This window comes from Hyaena hyaena, unplaced genomic scaffold (genome assembly GCF_003009895.1).
Source record: "Hyaena hyaena isolate Hyena2069 unplaced genomic scaffold, ASM300989v1 scaffold_415, whole genome shotgun sequence".
NCBI classification, from domain to species: Eukaryota; Metazoa; Chordata; class Mammalia; order Carnivora; family Hyaenidae; genus Hyaena; species Hyaena hyaena.
Window position 1 is genome coordinate 1358835 of NW_024081048.1, and position 17246 is coordinate 1376080.

General features: G+C 34.8%; 1 long non-coding RNA gene across 1 annotated transcript; it reads right to left on the reverse strand.

The window, feature by feature from the left end:
* Positions 1-1782: 1782 nt before the first annotated feature.
* LOC120245409 lies at positions 1783-16895 on the reverse strand. The gene is made up of 3 exons (XR_005531775.1): positions 16813-16895; positions 2908-3055; positions 1783-1847 (listed from the first exon to the last, which is right to left on the reverse strand). It is a non-coding gene; the product is annotated as an uncharacterized LOC120245409 (long non-coding RNA).
* Positions 16896-17246: the final 351 nt, after the last annotated feature.

Here is a 17246-nt window from a genome sequence, read left to right on the forward strand (position 1 = left end):
TACATATTACAATATACCCTAAACCTATTTAGTTTGTTTTATGATCCCATAAAACTCCAAAGGTAAGAATTGTATGTATATGAATCTTGGCTCTTCCCCAGATACCTTCAACATGGGATTTACAATCCTTCTTTCATTTCCTCTTCAGAAAACCGTTTTTGCTCTTCTCATCACTGCTTCTCCCTTCAGCTAGTATTAGACCCATGAACCCGCTCTGGATGCCTGGAGGTATCCTAAGGGAGTTCACTTTGATTAGAAAACCTTAGGTCAATGTGTATGCAAATATTCAGACTCTTGGTTTCTGTTTCCTGGAATTCAGGGTTGGCTGATTCTTAAAAAATTTCCCCACATAATGAGTATATTTCTTCATAAGAAAAAGTGTGTGTGTATGTGTGTGTGTGTGTTGGGGGAGGTTGTGTATGAGGAGTTTTAACGCAGCATTCTAATTAAGAAAATAAAAAGAAGATAAAATAAATGAATTATTTTGAAAATGTATATTTTCTATAAGTGCTACCGAGGACAGTAAAAAGTCAAACATTTATAAAAATGTTTAAAAGAGTATTTTTCCAAGTCCAATTTCGAAGGGAGAGCATTGACACAGCAATTATGAAGATAGAAAACTATAGAAGCATGCAAACTCGATAGACATAATTTAATAAGGGCATGTGGTCACGAATTAAGAGACAAATGTGGTTACTCAATTGGGGAGGCTCTGTGTGTTTTATATTTGTGAACATTTATGCATTCATTTAAGAAATATTTATTGAGTACCCCTAGTACTGAGAGTAAATAAATGAAACAACTGTGGTACTTATGCATAAAGAGCTCGAGTCTGGGGTTACCATACGGCTGCTGTGGAGCTAGGTTAGTAACTTCGGTTTAAACAAGTAACTTCTTACATTTAGGTGATTCATTTCCAAGACCTTATGGTAACCTCTGTATACTAGTAAAAGAACATCTCTTAGAAAGAAAAAAAAAATCTTACTTTTAGAACATGAGAAATTATGGGGAAATCCTGAGAGGAAGCCTTTTACCTTCACTTGGGTTCATCCCTAAGGTGGTGCTCTGATGTTGTTAAAGGGACAGAAAACCCCTGACTTACTGAATAGTTTTCATAAGACACTTTCTTCAGCTATAAATGAAAGGCAGCAGATGAGATCTAAGACACTGGGAAATCCCTTGCTTTGTGATTTACTAGGAATATGGTAGCCCACTTTTATTTAAATTAAATATATCCTATCAGATAAATTAGTGCAAAACATTTATTTTGATTCTTTAATGTTCCAAATTACATTAAATTTCTCTTCATAAGTTCACTGCTGAGTCACTGCCTGGTGAGTCACAGTATTTGCTCTAACTTCTTGGCTTGGTGGAAGGGATTTTAAAAATGAGCAACTTGTTGCTAATGCCATGGAAATGTCTTTGATTCTATTACCCCTCTCTCTCTCTCTCTTTCTCTCCCCCTCCCCCCCACCCCCAAACTAATAGCAAGCAGAGATATGGGGACCTGTGAATAGTTTTTTGATCTAGTTTTTCATAAGACTGTCCTGATTCCCATGCTCTACTTTCCACTTAGAATATTTTTCCTAGGACTTCATAAAATCAAATAAATAAGATTGGAAACATGTTATCAAATTCAATACGAACTCTAAATTGACTAGATAAGGGTCTACTTTCTTGTACCAATGATGTCAGTGCCTATCTCAAAGTTGAAACAGGGAACCAAGGTAAGTGTCCAGCAACTTACTTTTCAATAGTTATTTTTATTTCAGACCTTTTATCTGATCCTTTCCTGAGCAGCTCTTACATTAGGATAGCTGACATTCTTTTCTAAAATCCAGAAAACCCTAGGGAGAAAAAAGGATAAGGAAAATCATTGTAAGGAAACTACATTTTTCTTTTCAATGTAATCAAAACTCTTAAGAGTTTTATATAAGTAAGGCAGTCAAAGGCTCATCTATTTTAGGATTATTGTAAACCCAAAACCCAAAGGTGAGATTAACTTCATCTAGTTTATTTGTTTTTATTTACTAGTTTACCTTTAGTTTTCTAAGTGCCTGAATACATTCAACTTCCAAGGCTTTCTGCTTTCTGGACATATGGATGCACCAAGAAATAGACTATTAAGTATATTTGCACCTAAAAGAAAATGGTTCTTTGATTTGCTCTTTCCAAATACATAGTTGGCTGCCCCTCAAACAGGGAAAGGGAAATGTAAACTGTCTTTATATTTCAATGTGTCTTCTAATTAGATGTGATTAGTCAAAAGAGCAAAAAAATTCAGACTTGTCTCCAAACTGAATGAATAAAACACTTTTAGTACATTCATTAATTGACTTCATTGCTGCAAAAGTAAGTAGGTAGAACTTATTTTAATGCCTCTAGTTAGTTATAATCAAGGTAAGCTTCAAAATAATAATATATTACATGAAATCTGGCCATGTGTAGCAACATGGATGGACCTTGAGGGTGTTATGCTGAGCGAAATAAGTCAGGCAGAGAAGGACAAATACCATATGTTTGCACGTATAGGAGGATTAGGAGGAACTTGACGGAGGACCAAGGGGGAGAAGAAGGGCGGAAATGGTGGGGGAAAGGGAGAGAGGCAAACCATGAGAGACTCTTGAATGCTGACAAAAACTGAGGACTGATGGATGTGGGGGGGAGGGGGGGATGGGCATGGAGGAGGGCACTTTGGGGATGAGCACTGAGTGTTATGTAGAAACTAATTTGACAATAAACTATTTGTAAAAAAAAAAAAAACAAAATAAAAAAAATAATAATATAGTCATTATGAAACATATTGCTTAGTCGAAGCCTTAAACCTTTTAGAAAAGATTATAGGCAATATAAGCCAAAGGAAATAAGACAGAAGTTAATACCATACATTTTTACTCATTAACATACCAAGCAGAGAGAAACAAGATGTATTATTTGAAGTTCTTCAAGTGGATTAGCAGGGCCCATGTTTTAGGAGTGTTGTTTGCATTCGTCACTCTTTGCCTTTCTTGAGACAGAACTTCCTGAGATTTACAAGGACTATTGTTTTCCATACCTATTAAAATAGAACAGGTATATATACACACAAAATGCTTACACAGACCTTATGAAACTCAGATCATCGAGTTCTGGAAAAAGATGAAATCAGAGTCAGGTAAATATCGTATTTGCTGATGCATGTGTGCCATTTTTACCGTGAAATACAACATGAATTCCAATGGCTCTCAAACCATGCTATTCTCTGAACAACTTATTATGTTTTTGTACTGATGAAGAAACATAACTTTGGGGTGCCTCTGTTGGTTAAGCAGTGGTTAAGTGTCCAGTTCTTGGTTTGGGCTCAGATCGTCATCTCACAGTTTGTGTTTTCAAGCCTCTAGTCTGGCTTTGAACGGACTGAGTAGAGCCTACTTGAGATTCTCTCTCTCCCTCTCTCTCTCTCTCTGCCCCTCCCCTGCTTGTACTCTCTCTCTCTCAAAATAAATAAACTTAAAAAAAATAACTTTAGGGACACTGAGTGGCTCAGTCAGTTGAGCATCTGACTTCAGCTCAGGTCATGATCTCATGGTTCATGGGTTCAACTTTCACATCGGGGTGACAGCTCAGAGCTGGAGCCTGCTTCAGATTCTGTGTCTCCCTCTCTCTGTGCCCCTCCCCTACTCGTGCTCTGTCTCTTTCTCTCAAAAATAAACATTTAGAAATAATAGTAACTCTAAAGATTATAAACTGATCGATTATTTTGGAAAGCAATATGGAAATAAGGATCACTGACTTTCGAATGAGCAAATCTCATTCCAGAAATTTGTTTTAGAGAAGTAATCTGAAATGCAGTTTCATGTACAAAAATTGTAACACTAATACATTATAATACCAGCCAGCATGTGTTTATATGCTGAGCTCATTTTTGTCTATGGATTTTAACTCCTTCTAACAGCAGTTGCCATGTAGATCCCATTTATTATCTACCATCTTAAGAACAAACCAGAGAGAGAGAGAGACAGAGAGACAGAGAAAAAGGAAGAAAACCTGAGATTTAAAATTACTAATAACTATAAATTTCAAATAGGAAATGGCATAGCTGAGATAAGAACGCAGGTCAGGCTGCACTTATGCTTCTACTGGTGCACTTTTTAGAGCATGGTTTGTATTAGAAAACCAGAGGCAGCCGAAATGTCCAATAATAAAAGGAAGTTTAAGCACTACATAACTATAGATATAAGATTAAATAGAAGAAAGACAAAATAGAAATTTAATCAAATATTGTAATGCCATAGGACTGTTTAGGATATAAAATTATTGTATGAAGGAAAACTAAAAAATATCCATATTACAAAAATACAGATGCAATATGAACATAATTTCATTGTGACTTTGACAAAATTTGCCAAGTATTAATAAAAATTATTCTTGGGTTTTGTCTCTTTATCATATACATTACATTAAGTTGTTTATAAAAAGCATGAATTGCTCTTCTAATAATAATAATAAACTTTTTAGCTATTGTTGTAGTTGTAATCGACTTCAAAATTCTTCACCTGTTAACCAGGGCTATCTTAAATGGAAAATGAGAGAATTTAGTGCAGTCTCTCCGATAAGAAAGTGGAATATGCCCCCTAGTGGTCATGTTTTTAAAGTTCTTTATTACCTCTTTTCCCTCAGTGTGATTATTTCCATTCATCTGGTATTTGATGGCAATGGGAAGTTAATGGCCATCATGCTACCAGAACAGACAGCGAAGGTTTCTAATTAGGATTTGAGTTGTTTGGAACACTTTCCTTGTCCCCCACTTTGAGGAAAATTTTTAATCAGATCACTTTAAATGTGGATATTTAACAATATTTTAAAATGATACTCATTTCTCTATCTTGTTTGCTAACATTTTAAATACATCTTTATTTCTTCGGATTTTCTAGAGTGAAATGTAGCTTTATTTTTACAAAGGCTAAATTCACTTCCCATTTAATTAGAGTGCTTTATTTGTGAAGCCAACCTGTTGTTGATGCTAAAAATTAGTCAAAATATAATGATGAAAAGAGTCATGAAATGATATGGAAAGTAATACTGTATGAAAAATATATAAATGGTGAATAACTGTATGTACATATTGTAGAAAATCACAATACCTAATGACAGATTTTATGTTATTGTTACTATGATTTTATTATTTGAGCACTAGAAGAGACACAGACAGCACATTCCTAGGTGGGGAGATTTAACATTGTAAAGACATTCTTCCCAAATTCAAAGAAAATATAATGTATGTCCCATAAAAATCCAGTATAGGGAGCAAGGTTTGGGGCTAATGTTTGGCTTCAGATCTTAGCCTTAATGCCTACATGGTATATAACTTAGGCGATATTACTTAATGGTTCTGAATCTCTTTATATAATATTCATAATACCAATGCAGTGTTTACTTTAGAGAACTATGAGATTTTTTTTAAAATTAAATGTTTATTTTTGAGAGACAGAAAGAATGTGAGCGGCGAAGGGGTAGAGAGAGAGGGAAACAGAATCTGAAGCAGGCTCCAAGCTCTGAGCTGTCAGCACAGAGCCTGATGTGGGGCTCAAAATCACAATCTGTGAGATCATGACCTGAGTGAATTCAGTCACCCAACTGACCCAGGCGCCCTGACAGAGTTATGAGATTTAAATGATGCCAAGAGCCCTTGGCATGAGGAGGAACTCAATAAACCCTAGTAAAAATGATTACTTATTGATTATAATTTGTTTCCCTTCAGAATACTAACAGAGCTAATTTTTTGAACTAAGAATAAAATTTACCTAGAAGAGATACTTAGTCTAGGTAAGATATTCCTGAAAAATAATAAAAATGAGGGACATTAGCCCTCCCCTAGTAAATGTACACCCATAGAGAATCATCAACTGCATCATTGTATATCTATAAAATGGAATACTGTTTGCTGATTAAGATTATGAGGTAGAAATAGATAACAGAGTTATAGAAACATATGACATATAGGAGACCTGGGTGGCTCAGTCAGGTAAGCATCTGCCTTCAGCTCAGGTCACGATCTTGTGGCTCCTGAGTTTGAGCCCTGCATTGGGCTCTGTGCTGAGAGCTGAGAGCACAGAGCCTGCTTTTGATTCTCTCGTTTCTTCTCTCTCTGTCCCTACCCTGCTTGTCAGCTGTCTCTCAAAATAAATAAATAAACCTATAAAAAAGAAGAAGAAACATAACATAAAATTCCCTTAGCAGGAAGTTTGGTTTTATAGCTAGTTTATAGAGCTAAATTTGTTTGTATTCCAAATTTTTCTAAAACATATCTCAGGAAGGGGTCACATTGGAGACATGACCCTGAGTAAATCAGTTGATTTTTATACAAAGTGTTTTACACAACAAACTTTCTTTAACTACTATATTAAATTTTGTGCTGCAAATGCTCATACTAGAGGAGTCATTGAGTGATCTTAGGAATCTGAACCAACAGAGGAAACAAAAGAAGTGAAAGGCTGGACAATTCTTGTGTCCTTAAAAGTGAGTACATCTCTAAGTGTACTTACTTAAGAGATGGTCTGCTCCGTTGAACAGAAATGCCTATATGGTTTTTATATTTCTCCTACATGTTTCTCCTTCCACGTTATCTATATTTCACTTTGAGTAAGTCAAATGCATGTAGAGTAGAAGGATATCCATGATAAGAAAATTAGACGTGTAGTAGAATATGCTGCTCTAAAGATACACATATAATATACACATTATAAAAGTGGATCAAACTATTCATGAAACAGTGTGTTGTGTATATTTATATATTTAAAGAATTAAACATTTATAAAAGACGGTTTCAAAAAATATAAGTCAAGCTGTTAACTTGTGGCTGTTTCTATGGAATAATTTCAGGTAGGACGAGGGATTTCCTTCATGTATCTTTGGATATTCAAGGAGTAGATGTTAATTTTGCAACGAAATAGCATATATATGTTACATAAATGAGACAAAAAGAGGAACTAACAATTTTTGAAAGAAAACTTTTGGTGACTTCTTTTTTACCACATGGCAAATTAGGGAGTAGGTAAAGACAGAACAAGATAGGAAATTTTGCCACAGCTTAAATAAACAATTGCATTCAAAATATTGTATAACTATTTCTATGAGTGTATATTTCTGTGTATGTGTGTAAGTGTATGAGAGTTATTATTTTCAGTCTGCTTCTTAGTTCTCGGAATTCACCGCTGCCTGTCCCTCATTGTTGCTCTTGCCCTGGTTGAATCAAGGAGTGGCAAACTGTCTTTGGGACCAATCAAATGCACAGATACAATTTGTATAAACCAGATATTGTTTTTAAAATTTGCAATCAACTAACCATGCAAAAATCATGAGATTTTTCGTATTGCTTTCCACTATGAGAAGAAATCTAGAATATTTAGTCCACATTTCAGTAGAGCAATTAGCTTCAGGAAACGAGAGATAAGTAGATATCTCCTTTGTAGATATGGCATGTGTTCTGGTGTCTGTAGTCCTAACCAGCTCCATCTGACTCATTCATGTGAACTACCTGACCTTATTAATGTGTCCCTTATTATTATGGCCTAAAACTGGTCTGCAGTTACTTTCAAGCTGCCAGTCCTATTCTATTTACCAAAGATAATTATATCACTATTGGGTTTAAATAAGGCACTGAAAAATCTGCCGTTGTTCTTTTCCATTATTTATTTTCTTTTTATGTCCCTTACTTTATCTAGAGTTGCCTCTTACTATTCTCTCCTGTACTGCAAAAGCGCACCTTGTTCTCATTCAATGAAGTGAATGTTTACTGAGCACAAATCATATGCCAGGCTCTTTGCTAGGTGCTGTGGATATAAAGAGTTCACACTGGAGGTTAGAAAATTAAATTATTAAATTGCAATTAAACTGCGGTAGCTGATGATAATAGAGTACTAGGAAAACTAATTTTACCGGTAGAGGGGTAAGTCAAAGAAGGCTTAATGTGGGTGAAATGAAATTATTTAAGAGTTGATTTTTGGAGATAAGTTTGGATGTGAACTTGAGGATATGTAGCCATTATATATGGATTAACTTTCTATTGAGTGATACCTTACCAGGCAACTGTAGCTTAAAACACTGTAGCTTAAAAGAGGAAAATGTAAAGTTAAAACAACCATTGAATGTTTTTTCAATGCATATTATCTAAAAAACAAAACTATACAGCGTAGCACATTAATACTGAAACAAATTTTGTTTTGTATTTGTTTTTTTATTTGTTCAAATAACTTTTGAAATATAATTACTAATAACTATTATCAGGTCATTAGTTTATTAAATATTGATACTTACAATTTGTCTGTTAATTTTAGAAATGCTAGCATCTTGTAATGAATACATACATTACTTATAAAAATAAAATTCACAGGGAATAAGAAAAATAAGTTATTTTGTATGTGCATCTGAAATCCCCAATCACTTCAGATCCAGCAATAAAAAGTGACTGAAGAATAGTAGTACTAATGAATTTTAGAGCTCCATCTGCTTCTTTGTCTTATTATTTGCATGTTGCTTTTTAAAAATACTATAAACTTATGAAGATTCCAAACCTAGGAGGGAAGAAAAAAAACAGTCTTACTAAATGCATCCTTGTAGTTTTAATAGCAATGTGGTATTTTGTAATCAAAGGAATATTCTGAACAACACAGATAAGATAAAGTTTAGATATTTAAAAAATAACCTAAAAACACAAAAGGCAGTTAAGGAATTTGGTGCTTTATCAGAGGTTTCTCAAATATAAAATATAACTATATAAGTCAAGATTACATATTATACAAGGTTGCACTACAAAGTTAAACACACTCTCCACTTTTTTTTTCATTACATCTTAAGTTGTGCTCTCCAAGTAAGAGGATACCTCAAAGAATGAGAAGAGATTCTACTATATATCCAGTGTGTGTGTTTGTGTGTGTGTGTGTGTGTTTTAGAGAATGAATAGTAACTGTCAGGATGGGCTCTGTACTCCCGTTGAAAGCCAACTCATTCGTCAGAATATTCTTTGCTACACATTTTATCCCTTTACCTGTACCAACCATTATTGCCTCTCATGCTTTTCTCTCATACTCTATGTTATATATTTTTATGTTTGTTGGCAAAAGGCACCACACCATGTTTCGAAAAACATTAGTATCTGAATATTTATCACAACTGGTGCAATCGTTTTCTAATAAGAAATCTCCAAGTTCATTGTAAGGACAGCATACCATGTTACAGAAAACATGAAAATCTGATTTTTATAACAGCGGATCCATTTATTTTCTATTAAGAATTTCAACTGCCATATAAAAATTTGAACTATTTCCTTTTCTTTTTCAGTGAGCAAGTTGATCTGAAAACTGGACTCCTTTGCTAATGCTTTAATCTGAAAATAACTTTTCTTACTGTACAAATTTGATCCCGAGCTTTTCTTTAAATTCTTAAATTAAGTCATTTACAATGTGGTATGCAGACATGTTTAAGTCCCTCCTCTCTTACTTTAAAAAATAGATAAATAATCCAAAACCAAACAGAATAGCTCTCCTTTGAACCTCCTCATTCCTCTAATGCCGGTCATATCATTTTCCCCTCATTTTCAACCCAGCTTCTCGAAGCAGCTGCCTACACTTGATTTCTTCACTTCTTCCTTCCCACTTCCACTTCTGCTTCTGTCCTCAGACTCTTCAAGAACTTGTTTGGAGTATCACCAGCAACTTCCATATCCTAGTCCAATAGACATTGTTCAGTTCTTAGCTTTCTGAATCCATTTTTTTGGGGGGGGGGAATGAGTAATCCCTCACTCCTTAAAATTTTCAAATCTTTTGATTTATATGAACTTTCTCAGTCCTGCTTCTCTTCCTACATTTCAAATTCAGTGTTATGTCTTGCTTCCAACTCTTACTAGCTCTGTAGTCTTAGGCAAGTAGGTTACATGATCTATATAGAGAATTCAGTTTTTTCATATAAAAATGGAGATAATGATACCTACTTCTCGTAGTTGTTGAGAAAATTAAGTGGCAGTGTACATGAAGTATCTAATGGCATGTTCAGTGAAAGGCAGCTCTTTTTATTATTTATATTTTTATATTTGCCTCAGATTTAGAGAGTAATTAGGCAAAATATCCCAAACTAAATGTTAGCTATAGATATGAACTAAAATTTGACTTTGTTGCAAATCCTAATTTGGTTATATTATTACCATTACCTTTGAAACAGTTTTGGGAAGATCCTTATTTAATACATGTATAACATTTTAAGAATCTTAGAGTTGGAGTAATGTGAAAAAGAAATTAAATATGACTAAGATCTCAAGCATTCATTTTTTAAAAATAGTCTTACACATGCTTTGAAAAAGAGGTCTACATAGCTTGCTTCTACGTGAACCCTTTTTTCCTTTGAAATCCATTCTTCTGTTAACATGAAGATGTCCAACTTTATATAGCTAGTGAATTTGTGATATGTAAGCAGCTTTTCATTAGCTTTGTAACTTTGAACAAACTTCTTGTATGATCTAACCTCAAACAATCTCAGCTCTAAAAACAGATGGCTGTTAATACTGATAAAACACAGCCCCGTCTGGCTATCACATCCTCAAACTCTGTTTCCTCTTTCTATCTTTACCTGTCAGAGACATAACTCTGGCTTGTTTGTATCTTTATGTCCTAGGAACGACAATCTCTTTTTATGGTTGCAGCTGTCCTATTAGAGTACTTCCATAAAACACTATATGAAGAGGAAGGAAATTACATTTTAAATCTGATTAAAATGCTCTGGCATTTGCAAACATATGATTGTATTACAGTCTAACAAAATTATGCAATAGTTTAATGAACTTGAAGAACTCATCAACGGAGCATGATGTTCTGTGTTGAATTAATCTCAGGAAGGTGGGTGTAAGCTCTGCCTTTTCCTTGCTGCTCTTTCCTATGTGGTTCTCTGTCCTGTAAATTCTAGACATGTTGACCTTCCCAAATTCTCAACTCTGTCTCATCCCTTAAATTCAGGAAGATCACCAGGCTTAATTGGGTTCCGCCTTCCTGTGCTGTGTCCTGAAATTCCAGACACAGAGCTGTGACATTACAGGGCTGACCTTGTTTCCCTTCCCTTATACATCACTGTTCTCTGCTGGCTGTTATCCAACGTGTCAGACACTTGTTGTTGTTAATTTTTTTAATGTTATTTTTTTAATTTTTAATGTTTTTATTTATTCTAGGGGAGAGAGAGAGAGAGAGAGAGAGTGAGCAGGGGAGGGTTAGAGAGAGAAGGAGTCACAGACTGAAACAGGCTCCAGGCTCTGAGCTGGCAGTCAGCACAGAGCCCGACGCGGGGCTCAAACCACGAACCGCGAGATCATGACCTAAGCGAAAGTCGGACGCTTAACCGACTAAGCCACCCAGGCGCCCCTTAATGTTTATTTTTGAGAGAGAGAGAGAGAGAGAGAACACAAGCAGGAAAGGATGAGAGAGAGAGGGAGACCCAGAATCCATAGCAGGCTCCCGGTTCTGAGTTGTCAGCACAGAGCCCGACACAGGGCTCAAACTCATCAACTGTGAAATCAAGATCTGATCATGACCTGAGCTGAAGTTGAACACTTAACTGACTGAGCTCCCAGGTACCCCTGATGTGTCAGACAATTGAATCATATATTTTGCCTTCTGGGGTTTATGGTCTTTTTGTTTTGTTTTGTTTTGTTTCTAAGCTAGGTGTGTAAAACCAGTCTTGGATAGTCCATCATGAACCAAAGTGAATTGAGAGTTGACATCTTTTAACTAAAGTAATTAGCCTATTATTACTGAGGATTCCAACACAGAACAGACTGTATATGTCACAAGCCCTGATTAAGTATAAATGATGTAAATAAGATAGAAGGGAGGATAGAATTGGTATAAGGCTATTTTCCTTACATCTTATTGCAAGAGTTAAACACCAAATAAACAATATATCAAATAATAGAGGTTATAAAGGTAACCACCAGAAATCAATACAATTAACTGAAATTGGAAAGTACAGATGATGGAAAGAAGAAAGGAAAGTAGAATATATTAATTTCATCATTGTTCATAGTAGAGAGTCAATCAATAGAAATTTAAGTGCATTGTACCTCACAGCTATTAATGTAATTACTAAAATGAATGTATAGGCCATTCAATTATTAAAATATGTATAAACAGAGATTTTAGAATAAAAGATTGAGGCAAAAATAGTAAAAATTAAAAGCATTACCTAAAATATGATACCAGAACCAAAATCAAATATGGTTTCCTGTCAGTAAATATTGACGGGCTGAAATCATAAATTGAAGGCAATCATTCTCTTACTTAATCATAAAGTAAATGTTATGCATTCGAAGGAAAGTTCAGCAAGGCTTTGTTGGAACCCGTGAGCCAAGTTGCTTGTCCAGGAAGTCCCTTGTTTACCAGAAGTAGGTTTCTCTTAGGATCCCTGCTGCCTCCAATCTTTGGCTGGGGGCAGCTCATGGGAAGTCTCCCCTGGCACATGTATACTCAGTGTCAGATTTCAGAGTATAGATCCTGGGTCCTTGGTCAATTATGTCTCCCAGTTAGAGGTCTAGGAGGCCCATTCTTTCTGTGCCATAAAGAAGCATGGTTTCAGAGACCAAAATAAAAACAAAAGCAAAAACAAGATGCCAAAATACTATTCAAACCTATGCAACTAACTCGAATAAACTTCCTGAAACCATGGATGATTTCCTGAGTATGTGATGGTCTCTCTTCAAAAATGCCATGGTGCTTTGTTATCCCATTGTGGCATGTTTCACACTTATTGTAAATGTTTTTAATGTATGTGAGTGAATACTATTATGCTTTATATAATATAAATTACACAAATTATATTTGCCATTCATCCATAAAATCATAACAGATAAATAGCCAGAATGGGCAAACATTCAGAAATGTTTATGGAGCTTTGGTTTTATGGGGATGGCAGAAGTTCATGTTTATTCCAGCTTTTTGTCATATTCCTTGATCCTTCACTCTGAGTGATTCCTTCACCAGTGTTACATGGGAAAAAATTTTAAACTTGGAAAAAATTATCAGAAATCATTAGAAATGGAATGTCACAAAAGTAATGCTGTAAAAAATATTCTAGAAAATTGCTTACTTTGTTATCTTTAAAAGCAGCAAAATATACTTCAACATAGGATGAAACATTCAACCAATATGACAAGTCAGAGAAAGGCAAATTGTGTTTTAAGTATTGTGGATAGATAAATGTTTGTGTAACGCTTGTTCTACTAAGCTACTACAGAATGGGGTAGAAACACACTACATATGCTGGGGATTATGTGTACTATGTTTGTTAATTGTGATTATTGCTAGAGCAGATACTGCAGCCAAAATAATAATAACAATAGTAATAAAGTAGTAGTTTACGACAAAGGACAAAATCAAATGAGGATATTCATATGTTATAGCAATATTAAATAGAAATCAAAGTTTAGTACAGTCTGCATGGCTTCTGAATGAGCCTAAGTTTAAGCTCCCAAATCTTGATTGCTTGACACAGTCTCCCATGAATGAATTCTCAGGAGAGTTCTTAAACAACAAATCTAATTTTAGTGTTAAGAGTGGCCCTCAGTATTTAAATCTTCATGGTGCTCATAACTGATCACTATCTCTGGAGGAAGTTGTAACCTTTTCTTGCACATGCTCCCTTTATATGTGGAGGCCTTGCTGTTTTCACACACATTCGGGCTTCATGGTGTTTGCTACCTTATCTCCTGTGGGGCTAACATTAACAACTTCCATATGCATGAACTCCATAGTCATCAAATGATGCTTCAGAGGCTCCAGGATCTAATCTAAGATAGATCATTTGTCTCTGCTATTAATGCAGTATAATTGGGTATCCTAATTTGTTTTCCTAATTTTGTTTTTCTCATCTTTCCACTCTGGCCAATGGCATCCTTAAAGTGAGTGGTCATAGGCAAGTATCTAAATACTACGTAAGTGGGTATGGTAGTTCAAAGTCCTCAAACTTAGAGATCAGCTGAAGGTCTGCTTGCCAAGTTGTGCTTTTAGCATATTTAAAACACCAGTGTTGCAGTATATTGTCCCGGATTAACAACCACCTGATTAATTTTTTCATTTCTTCTGAGAGCGGCTTAGTCATAGGGGTGATTTATGGCACTACATCTGCAACTTCGATGAATCTGATCATACCTAGGCTTTCATTTTTAATCAAATTGCTTTTCATTGTTCAGAAAGCTCTTGGGTGGGTAGAAACAAGAGTTCATGTGGTTTTTTTTTTTTTTTAGAAATGGCTAATGATTCTCAGAGGCTTTGTGTAGGTTAGCTGGGTGGACATAAATCAGTAGAAAATCAGTCTTGCATTTACATAGATGACAGAGTAATTTGTAAATAAAAATATCTTATTTATACTGGTGTAATTATATACCACATGCATACATTACCTTTTACAAAATTAAATAATTCATTTAAAATTTTTATGTATGTTGAAACATACCTCAGAAGCATTTTTACATGATTTGGTTTTAATTTTATAATGGTTTTAGATTTATTGAAAAATTGCAAAGGTAATACCAGGAGCTTCAAAATATCCTGTACTCAATTTTCCCCATTTTTAATATCTTATATAGTTTGGCACATATATCACAACTAATGAACTAATGTTAATATACTATTACTCATGTAAATCTATACTTGATTCAGACTTTCTTTGTTACTACCTACTGTCCTTTTTTTCTTCCAAGATAACATTTATATAGCATTAAATTTATTTGTCATGTCTTTGGAAGCATATTTCAATTATTTTTTAGTTTTTAAATATCTTTTAAAATATAATTATGTGTATAATCTCTCAGAATTGGAAATTAATTATAAATTAATTTTAACATTTGGAAGCTATATTTTAAGTGATAATTTATATAATTTTAAAAATTAATGTTTAATTTTTATTAAAAATATGTAAAAACATGTCATAACATCAAGTAATTAAATACAATCTCAATCACACCAGGCTTTTGGAATATTTAGAAAGCACAAGGTAACAAAAAAAGCTCTGTAGACTCCTACTGCCAAGAAGTAGTAACCTAACATTTCATCATTATTTCTGCCCTGCTTTTATCCAGCTATATATTTCATAACATCTGGTAATCACATTGTTTAGGCAGGTTCTTACCCTGCTTTTTGCTACTTAAAATGTAGATTGTTTACAAAAAGCATTTTCTTGTTGACAAAATATTCTATTTCTATATAAACGCTTATTTAAAAATATATTTTCTTTTTTTGTTTTTTTTTAATGTTTTATTTATTTCTAGGAGAGAGAGAGAGACAGCGTGAGCAGGGGAGGGTCAGAGAGAGAGGGAGATACAGAATCAGAAGCAGGCTCCAAGCTCTGAGCTGGCAGTCAGCACAGAGCCCGATGCGGGCCTCGAACCCACGAACCGCGAGATCATGACCCAAGCGAAAGTCAGACGCTTAACCGACTAAGCCACCCAGGCGCCCCTAAACATATATTTTCTTGGGGTACCTGAATGGCTCAGTCAGTTGAGTATCTGACTCGATTTTGGCTCAGGTTATGAACCCAGGGTCTTGGGATCAAGCCCCATATCAGACTCTGTTCTCAGTGTGGAGCCTGCTTAAGATTCTCTTTCTCCCTCTGTACCTCTCCTCGCTTGCATGCAATCTCTCCCTCTAAACTAAATAATAATAATAGTAATAAAAATTTTAAAAATAAAAATGTTTTTCCTACTGGTAACCATTTAAATCCTTTTCATTATTTTTCTCTTTGTATATCAATTCTAAATGGATTTAAAAAACACATTATTGAGGTATGATTGATATATAAAACACTGTATACATTTAATACATACAATTTGATGATTTTGGAGAAATCATCAACACAGTCTATGTCATAAGCTTATCTATCGCCTCCTAAAGCTTCCTACTACGCTCTTTATTTATTTTTTTAATTTCAGTGAGAAGAACACATAACATTTTTATCTTGTTTCCACATTTCTTCAGGAGCCATTTATTTCTTTACTACTTCACAAACAGAATTTCAGAGAACACCAAAAACACATCTAGTGTATTTAATACTAACTCTTTAATAAGGCTTTAGAATACATTATCTGAGGGGTGCCTGGGGAGCTCAGTCAGTTGAGCATTTGACCCTTAACTTCGGCTCAGGTCATGAGTTCAAGCCCTGCCTGCATTGGGCTCTGTCTACACTTGACAGTATGGAGCCTGCCTGGGATTCTCTCTTTCTCCCTCTCTCTGCTACTGCCCTGCTCACTCTCTCTCTCACAACATATAAACAACCTTTAAAAAAGAATTATAGAATAGATTGTCTCAAATAAATTCCTGTACTAAAGAATGTGACCATATTACATTTTGACAAACGTTGGTTAGTTCCAAAAACCTTGTACCTAAAGGCAATGTGTAAAAGTGTTTTCTCAGTACCCTTTCCAATACTGGACATTTTTCTTAAAAACATATAATAATAATAATAGCTAAATAAACACTGTTCATTTGCATGCTTGAAATTACCATTGCAATGTTTTCAAATATTTCTAGCTGCTGCAATTCCTTCACTTTAAAGTACCCGTTTATATCCTTTACCCAGTTATCTATTGTGACATTGGGATTTATCATACCAATTTGATATGATACTAATTTGAGTTAGTTCGAAATAATTAAATTTTTATCTCATATATATTGTATTTATATTCAAGTAAATCCAGTGGTTTCGACACATAAAGACATGAAATGTTTTCTCAAAGTATGAGTATTTTCATCTGCAGTATCTTCTATTGCTTTAGAGGTGAAAACATACTCAGTATTCACTTACCAATAATAATGATGTTTCATTTATTTTCTTCTGTCTGTTGTAAGGGTCAATATACCACTGTCCCTGAGCTCCTTCAGTTCTTGACAGATATGCCAAGAATATAAGGCTTTGGCCCTTCTTTGCCCATGTTTTTCTCAGGGTTGTATTTGCAGCCAGCAGCCTTGAGTGCTGAGATAACCTATGCCCTCAGACAAAGATCAGGCTTGTCTACTGCAGACTCTAAGAGCAATAAATTCCTTGTGCTCAGTGTTTTTCAGCTAATGAAAGCCCACTGGATACACAGTGTCTACCTGAGCCTCTCCACATAACTCCAGTGGGATTTGGGGATGAGTAAGGTGGACCCAGGCAAATAAGATGCTTTTGCTACTTGTTGTATTCTACCTAATACTCTTTGTCTTTGATCCTGGAATGTTGAGTCTTCTGCCAGCATCCGT